A 9,254-nucleotide genomic window follows, 5' to 3' on the forward strand; every position below is an offset into this window, starting at 1 on the left:
AAGAAAAAAGTGGTTTTCGTTTCCATAATTCTTTTCAAAAAATGTATCTGTCATCGAATATAGATTTACGGCTGTTTAATAGATTTCAAATATTTGTTTATTTTCTCATAAAATGGGGTTTCAAATCATAAAAACCACAAAAACAGGATTTCAAAGAATTTTGAAAACTTTAGAGAAATCTGCCCAAATTCTGCAGGACATGAATGTTTTGAGTTCCACCAACATTCACTAAACTCAAAGCACCTGCACAGGTTCCCCAGATGTCACTAAGTTGGTTCAGTTCAATCCATTGGTCTCATTTTTGTTCCTTATGGGGAAGATTTCTCACAACCAGCCAGAAGACCATTACTGATCCCCTCCATGGTCTGGGTAAGACACAAAAGCTAAGGAGGCTGGCCGTTCAACAGAACGTCCAATGGGGGGGGTCAGACGTGGCAGGAGAAGATGCGGCAGCCGAAAGGATCAACAGCAGAGCGTCAAAAGAAGCTGCAGACCTCCAGAAGGAGTGGAAGGAGCAGCTTTGGAGGACGGGTCACGACTGTCAGGTTCCTCAGGTCCAGAGACTTCTGAGCCTGGACCAACGGAGGAAACATCTCAACTGGGCCGAGGCAGGAAGACCAGGAGGTCCGAGGTTGTTTTTTTCCTGCTGGAAGTAAAGTGTGCCTTTCATTTGGGAATTGAGGTCCGAGTGTTCGGAGGAGCAGAATCCACGCTGTTGGAGGTCCAGAGTGGTATCTCCACAGTCGGCCATGATCTGGGTGGTGATGTCCAGCACTGGCGTTGGTAAACTCTGCTTCCTCCAACCCAAAACCCCTGGAACGGTCTAAGCAGAATGTTCTGGAGGACTTCAGGATTCCCGCTGCTGAGGATCTGGATGGAGATGCAGATCTTGTCTTCCAGCAGAACCTGGGCCCTGACCAGACGGAGATGGTTGACATTTCATTTGGAAAAGACTTCAATTGGACGGATTTGATGTGATCAAAATCTGTCTTTATCTTTTAGCAAAAACTGAGATGTAAATGGGGGGTTTTCTATTTTTCTGAAATTCTATTTTTGTGTGTGCCTGTGTGTGTAATGCAGTAATGAAGTGAACAGACCAAGTTTTTAGCACCTTAAATGGAACAAAAGCGCCACCTAGTGGTAATAAGAATTATAAAAAATATAAAAAACTTTCAGCATAAATTAAAATACAAGGCAAACAACAATCTGGACGCTGGATCTGTAACCATTTTGTAGCAGAATTACATCATCAATGAAAGGACTTGAGTTGTGAATACATTTGAATGAGGATAAATACAATCTGACTTCATTTTTAAAACACAGGAAATACGGCCGATCTTTTTCCATTTTTTCTTATATGATATTTTCCCAAAATCAGGGGGATGTTCACTAACTTTGTTGTCTCTTTTGACAACTTCCGGTTATAAAACAAAACATTTTTTCCTCTGAATTGTATGATAATTCTTTGACTAAGCCAGTTATGAAAATCTTGCCAGAATCTTTGGATCACTGGACATGAAAAAACCAGCTGTCTGGTTGTTTCTGGGGCTACATGACAGAAATCACACTTATCAACCTCAAAGCCAAATCTACTCCCCAACGTCTCTGCCAATGGGTAGTAATTGTTTATAATTTTGAACTGCATTTCTTTAATTTTAGGGACCACTGGCCAGTAATGATGGAGTTTTGTGGTATGTGGATGAAACGTTTCAATAATTAATCATTTCAGCACAAATATGAGGCTTAATTGTAACTTGGATTGGAAAAAAAACCCATCAGAGGTAGATGTTTTGGAGATAAATGCAGGGAAGCAGATGGAGATGGTTTGGACACGTTGAGAGGAGGAACAGTGAGGATGTTGGTGAAAGGATGCTGAGGCTGGACGAAGACCAGCGGAGGAGGTTTGTGGATGTAGAGGAGGACATGTGGATGGAAGGTGTCAGGGAGGAGGACGCAGGGGGGAGGGGTTCATCAGTAGAGCAAATAAGTATTTTTTATTTGGTCCTCCTTTGATCGATTTTCATTCCTAATGGTCCTTTAATGATGATTATGCCGTTTTTAGCCAAAATAACAAAAACCTAAGTCGTTTTCTAGGACATAGTTTCTGCAGTGGTTCATTAGAAATTTACCTCTGAGTTGTGGGCGGGACTGCTGCTGCAGAATGAACCTGCCTTCCATTTCCCATCATCACCTTGTTTATTTTCTCCCTGTTAGGAGTGATTAGAAACAGAATAGTTAGAAACTCCCTTTTACATTTTATTACACTAACTTTTACTTTTTATCACATTAATGGCTTAAACTTGATTCACCATGTATTATCATCTCAAAATTATATTACATTCGAAGACAGAGCACAACCAAGACTATTGTCTCGCAACATTCCTTTAACATCCTACCCTTTCATCTCTGTGTGTTCTGGTGTATGCGTTCTGGCAAATGTCTGTGATAACCTCAGAGAGATCTGACACTTTAGGTTCTCTGACCTTCGAACATCTAGCCTGCAGCAGTCTGTGGGTGGGTTTTTCACACCATGATCCATCGGATGAGGTTCTGAATATGCAAATGCAAGGTATATATACCAAGCCTATTTCTGAGTTCCTTTGTTCGGACAACAACTCTGTTCATCTGTCTGTAACCCTGCGTACAAATTTGTGCTCTTTGTGCGGAGTAAACCTACAAAAAGATAAGTAGCTGTCTCTGAGTCATTATTTATTTATTTCTGTGTGCAAGAAACTGACGGGGTACGAACTAATATTTAATACAGTCCTTTCTAGAGAATCCAGTTTCTTCACACTCTCCCAGTAGCTTACACTCACTGGTGGCCCACCGACTGTAGTTTGTATGTAACCAATACAAGTTTTTTCAAAAGAATCTTTTTTTTGTCTGCTCCTGATTCAGAACAGTTTGGCTTAATTTATGCATGTCCTGTGTCATCAGAAAATTTGCCACAAAACACATTAAAAACATCCAAAAACAATTTTCATTTGAGTGGGACTTAAACTGATTCTGCAGGTTGTTTCAGGGTGTAAAAACAGAAACCAGCAAATCACATAGTTTGATTTTTCAAGACTTACTTTGTATAATGCAGCAAAACATAAGTAGCTCCTACAAACAAACAAGAATTCTGATCCTCACAGACCTGCTACTCATTCTTTAGGAAGCTCTTTGATTGAACCTTCATCACCTTATCTTAAATTTCTCAGCATTACCTTATTATAAAAATAAAATTAAATGCTTAATAATTTATTGAAGATGGTTAAATTTTAGTTTTTTTCTAATGATATTACTTCACTTGCTCCAAAGATTAATTCATGATTTTTCAAAAATGAAACACAATTTGCACGTTTTTAACTTTTGATACTTGATCAATTATTGCTATAAAGATTTTTGAAAAAAGTCTATTTTACTGATATAGTATTTTTAATCATATGCATGATTTTTGTAATTAACATAATCTGTATATATTTTAGATAACTGATCTGCATTTGCCATGTTGATTTCTAAAATAGATGTGTCTATTTTTAATCTAAGTAATTCATCTTTGTCATATTGATACCTAAGGATTCTTCATTCTGTCTGATAAAAGTTATGAACCGGATACTGATAAATCATGTGATAAAATGGTTACGGTAGAACAGGGGTGGGATTATACAAGTTCTCTTCCTTTCACTCCCTTTTAAGCAATATTTAATATTATGTCTAATTATCCTAAGTTTAATACGTCTGTCATGATTTGAGGATTTAAAACAGACCCAGTTGCTGGAGCCTGGAAGGAAAACAGGAGAGATTTATGGGAAGTAATTTGGTTTATTTTCTTGCAGGATGTTTCCCAAGGACGAGGGTCTTCGGCTTAAGGCAGCAGGTGAGTAGCTGATGACGTGGCGGGGCTGGAGGGCTTCTGTGAAGGCTGAGCAGCCATGAGCAGCAGACATGGCGAGCGTGGTTTGTATGGACAGGTCCGGAGGTAATCCCAGGTAACAGTCGTGGTGAAAAAACCCTGGAAGAGAGGCGTAAAAACAAAGTTACTTGACGAGAATAATTCAAAGAAGGCAAAACCATGATTGAAACCAAAATGGAACTCTTTGCTATAAATTTCAGGAGGGAGAAGAATGCAGAGTTACATCCAGAAAATAACCACCATACCCACTGTGAAGCATGGGGGTGGAAACATCATGGTTTGGGGCTGTTTATCTGCAATGGGAACAGGACGACTATGTATGGAGAGATTTTGGACAAAATCCTCCTTTCATCAGTGAGAATACTAAGGGTGAATGTGTCTGCATCTTCCAGCCTGACAATGATCCCAAACCCGTCGCCATAGCAACCAAGGAGTGTCTGCGTAACAATAATTTCAAGGTTCTGGAGTGTTCTAGCAAGTCTTTGGACCTAAATCCAACAGAGAATCTGTGGAGGGAGTTGAAAGTTGTGTTGTCCAGCTACTTTGTATCCTCAAAACATCATGACTCTAGAGGAGACCTGTATGGAGGAATGGACCAAAACAGAGGAACAGAAACGAAAAACCAGTGATATCTTCTTTTCTGTATCAGAATTGTGATAAAACAAATATCTTTTTTAATAACCCACATGTCATCATGATGGAAACAACTTTGCCTGTTTTTTTTCCATCACAACAATTTAAATATATGTAAAATATCGTACAGATGCAAATTTTAAAAAGGTTTTGGATGCTTTTATTTTGGCATCAGCGTCGAAGATCTGAATTTACAATTTTAGGATGTAAAATTTCAAAGGAGAGTCTTTTTCAAAAAATCCTACACACTTTTGCACAGTTTTCACTCCAAATAACTTTCAGATGTCATATCTGCATCAAGTTCCACTCCGCTCATATTTTGATCTATCCAGGATCTGGCAGTCGTTTAAATAAGATGCTGCTGTTTTTAGCCAAACTTTGTGTCATTTTCTAGGACATGGTGTCCACAAAGCGTTCAGTAGAAATTCACCTCTGAAGTTAAGGCTGGGACTATTGACGTGGAGGAAGGCTCATTTCCCATCATCCCTTCTTTCAAACGGTCTCCTGCTAGCTTACAGCTCCTCACACCTCCAACCTAACATTAGTGGTGTAACAAAAACGGCAAGCAAAACTGGAGCCGTCCAGTCGAACAGTTTTGATCCATTGGTGAATCTGGAGCAGACGAAAAACAAGTATTTTTGAAGAAATTTGTAGTTGTTACATACAAGCTACAGTCGGTGGGCTACAAGCACCATGCTTCCATTCTGATGCATCCACCTGCGGACAAATAGATCAAAGAAAGTCTTTGTTTTCCTCGTCTGAGATGGAATCTGGATCTGAACAGTGCGGCTGGATAGCTCCAATATTGCTCGCTATTTCTGTTGGACCCCCAATGATTGGTTTGCGTTGTGAAGGGCTGTAAGCTAGCAGGAGAGCCTGGAAACAAAGGAATGGTGGTCTACATCAACGGTTTCACTCTTAACTTCAGAGGTGAATTTCTGATGAACTACTGCCGCTCTGCAGAAACTATGTCCTAGAAAACGACATAGGCTTTTTCAGATTTATAATTAAGAGACCACTGGGCATGCTTTAGAAAAAGACTATACAGTGGCTTGTCAAAAGAATATTGAGGAGGAAATAGCATCATGAAGTCCAAGGAACACACCAGACAGGTCAGGGATAACGATGTGGAGAAATTTAGAGCAGAGTTAGGCTATAAAACGGCTTCCCAAGCTTTGAACATCTCATGAACCACTGTTCAGTCCATCATCTGCAAACGGAAAGAGTATGGCACAACTGCAAACCTACCTAGACATGGTCGTCCACCTAAACTAACCGGCTGAACAAGGACAGCACTGATCAGAGGCCCATGGTGACTCAGGATGAACTGGAGAGATCTACAGCTCAGGTGGGGGAATCTGTCCATAGGACAACAATCGGTCGTGCACTGCACAAATCTGGACTTCTTTGGCAAGAAGACTTGCTAAATTGTCAGGTTAAAAGAAAACTACAAGAAGTCCCGTTTGCCATAAGCCACGTGAGTGACCCAGCAAACATGTGGAAGACGGTGTTATGGTCGGATGGGACCAAAGTTGAACTTTTTGGCCTAAATGCAAAGCGCCATGTGTGGCGGAAACCTAACAGTGCGCAAAACTCTGAACACACCACCCTCACTGTCAAACATGGCGGTGGCAGCATCATGCTCTGAGGCTGCTTCTCTTCAGCAGGGACAGGCAATCTGGTTAGAGTTAATGGAAAGGTGGATGTAGCCAAATACAGGGTAATATTGGAGGAAAACCTGTTTAAGTTTGTGAAACACTTGAGACTGGGGTGGAGATTTGCCCAGACCTAAATCCAATCGAAAATCTGTGGCAAGATCTAAAAACAGCTGCTCACAAACGCTCTCCGTCTAATCTAACTCGGATTCAATTGTTTTGCAGGGAAGAATGGGCAAAAATATCAGTTACTAGATGTGCAGCAAAAGGGGATTCCACAAAGTATTGACTCAGGGGGGCTGAACACTTTTGCACAATGGACTTTTTTTATTTGTAAAAAAAAAAACAAAAAAACTCTTGTGTACATTTCTTTGTACTTCAAAATTGTGTGTCAATTTGTGTTGGTCTTTCACATAAAAAAACACTAAAAATATATTTGTTTGTAGTCATAATCTGAGAAAATGGGAGTATGAATACTTTTGCAAGCCACTATTACCAAAAGTATTGGCTCACCCATCCAAATGATCAGAATCAGGTGTCCTAATGGCAACAAGTGCATAAAATCAAGCCCTCAGGCATGCAGACTTTTTTGCAAACATCTGTGAAAGAATGGGCCGCTCTCAGGAGCTCAGTGAATTCCAGCGTGGAACTGTCACAGGACGCCAACTGTGCCACAAATCCAGTTGTGGAATTTCCTCGCTCCTAAATATTCTACAGTCAACTCTCAGCTCTATCAGGACAAAAGGGAAGAGTTTGAGAACAACAGCAACTCAGCCACCAAGCGGTAGACCACGTAAACTGGTGGAGAGGGGTCAGCGGATGTGGAATGGGTTTCCATGGCAGAGCAGCTGCATCCAAGCCACACATCACTAAGTACAATGCAAAGCATCTGTGTGAAGCAGTGGTGTATAACTCGCCGCCCCTGGACTCTAGTCTGGGTTTGGAGGCTTCCTAGAGAACGGTACATTTGGGACTGCATTGTGTCAAGTGTGAAATTTGGTGGAGGAGTTATTATGGTATGGGCTGTTTTTTCAGGACTTGGACTTGGTCCCTTAGTTCCAGTGATAGGAACTCTGAATGATCCAGGATACCAAAACATTTTGGACAATTCCATGCTCCCAACCTTGTGTGAAGCTGCCCCTTCCTCTTCCAACATGACTGTGCACCACAGCACAAAACAAGCTACATAAAGACATGGAGGACAGAGTCTGGTGTGGATGAACTGGACTGGCCTGCACAGAGTCCTGACCTGAACCCCATAGAACACTTTTGGGATGAATTACAGCAGAGACTGAGAGCCAGGCCTTCTCCATCGACATCAGTGTGTGACCTCACCAATGACCTTTTGGAAGAATGGTCAAACATTCCTATAAACTCTCCTCAACATTGTGGACAGCTTTTCCAGAAGAGTTGAAGCTGTAATAGCTGCAAAAGGTGGACTGACATCCTATTGAACTCTATGGAATGGGACGGCACTTTTGGTTATATGGTGTAGATCAAAAGATGATCAGAGTGGGTCTGCTCTTTGTGATCATGCATCTTTCTTCAAAACCTTATTTATTACATTTGTGGATGATGGAACATTCATTCATTTTCTGGACCTGCTGAACCCTTTTGGGGGTCATGCCATGCATGTGTCAAACTTAAGGCCAAATATGGCCTGCCATGTCATTTTATGTGGCCCGCGAGAGCCTAAAAGTGTTTAATTTCTTTGAATAAAAAATAAAAAGTGGTGTGTATTTATTCATATCTAGAGGGAATCAGACTTGAAATATAGGATTGAGCAACTATACATTAGGACTTAAACACTGTCCATAAATCCTAACCTGTCAGAATCAAATGTAAAAGGATTTATGCTAAAGTAACAAGCAAACATATGTTTTCTATACAACTGTCACTCTAAAAAGTTATAGTAAATAAATGATGAGTTATTTAACATTAAGGGGTATTACATTTATTTTTCATTTACATTTAGTTACATGTATAAGTTATATCTGGCCGTTTGAGGACAGCCACTATGCTGATGTGGCCTCGGTGAAAATGAGTTTGACACCCCTGACCTAGAGGGTAAAGGCTGGATACACCCTGAACAGTAGTGTTGGATCGTGGATATTACCAGATAAACATCTGGAAACTTTAGGTTGCTGAAACAAGTTCTATTCCTCTTTTTGTTTTCTATAAAACTTTATATTTAATCAAATTTCTTCAGGGCCACAGCCATTCCTCTGTGGCCAACCAAAGCTGTAGTGTTGTCTTCTGATCAGAAGGTGGCGCTGTTCTCCACCAAATTAGACCTGCTGACGCCTCACAGCTTCGGAGGTTGCAGTGTGAGGACTGTTACATGCAGTTGGCGTCCCACTGGGGTCTTTTGTCTTGGTGCTTGGGGGCAAATTGGGTTTACTGGCCTCATTTGTACCATATGCCACAGGAGGCCTGACCGTCGCATCACATGAGGACCTCTGAGGTGACGGCATCACTGAGCGTGGAGCGTTTCCACACGCTTCCACACTGACCGCACGCTGTCCTATAGAGCTCACTAAAGACACACTTTTGCAACTTTTAAATCTAATACATTTTAGTTATTTCATTTCTGCTTCACTAAGCCATTTTGAAGCTTTGTAAGAAATGAAAACGCAACATTTATCGTCTATTTTGGGGGCTCTAAAAAAGCTTCCTCCAGCACAAAAAAAAAATATATATATATATATTAAATACATCAGCAGCTCGTCAAATTAAAATGCAACTAATATTTTTTTCTGTTACATCTGCTGAAAATGCCTCAAAGTAAATGATGTGGAAAGTTACAAAATATCACGGCTGTTGATGGAAAAACATTTGCAGGAGATTTAAACATGAATTTCTTTAATCGTAGAGTGAAACTGAAGCCTACATGTCCCTCATAGGGGTGCATAAGTTTAACATGAGTTGCTACTGGAACAGTTATAAACTAATATTATTAGATGAGTCCAGTTCAGGGTTTCTGAAGACAAAAGTCCAGTTTCATATTCATGTGAAAGAGGTAAAACATTATGTAGAAAAAGGGTTACATTTTACATATGCTTTCATCG

The sequence above is a fragment of the Oryzias latipes genome, chromosome 23, assembly GCF_053564925.1.
Source record: "Oryzias latipes strain Hd-rR chromosome 23, Olatipes_Hd-rR_3.1".
Classification (NCBI taxonomy): Eukaryota; Metazoa; Chordata; class Actinopteri; order Beloniformes; family Adrianichthyidae; genus Oryzias; species Oryzias latipes.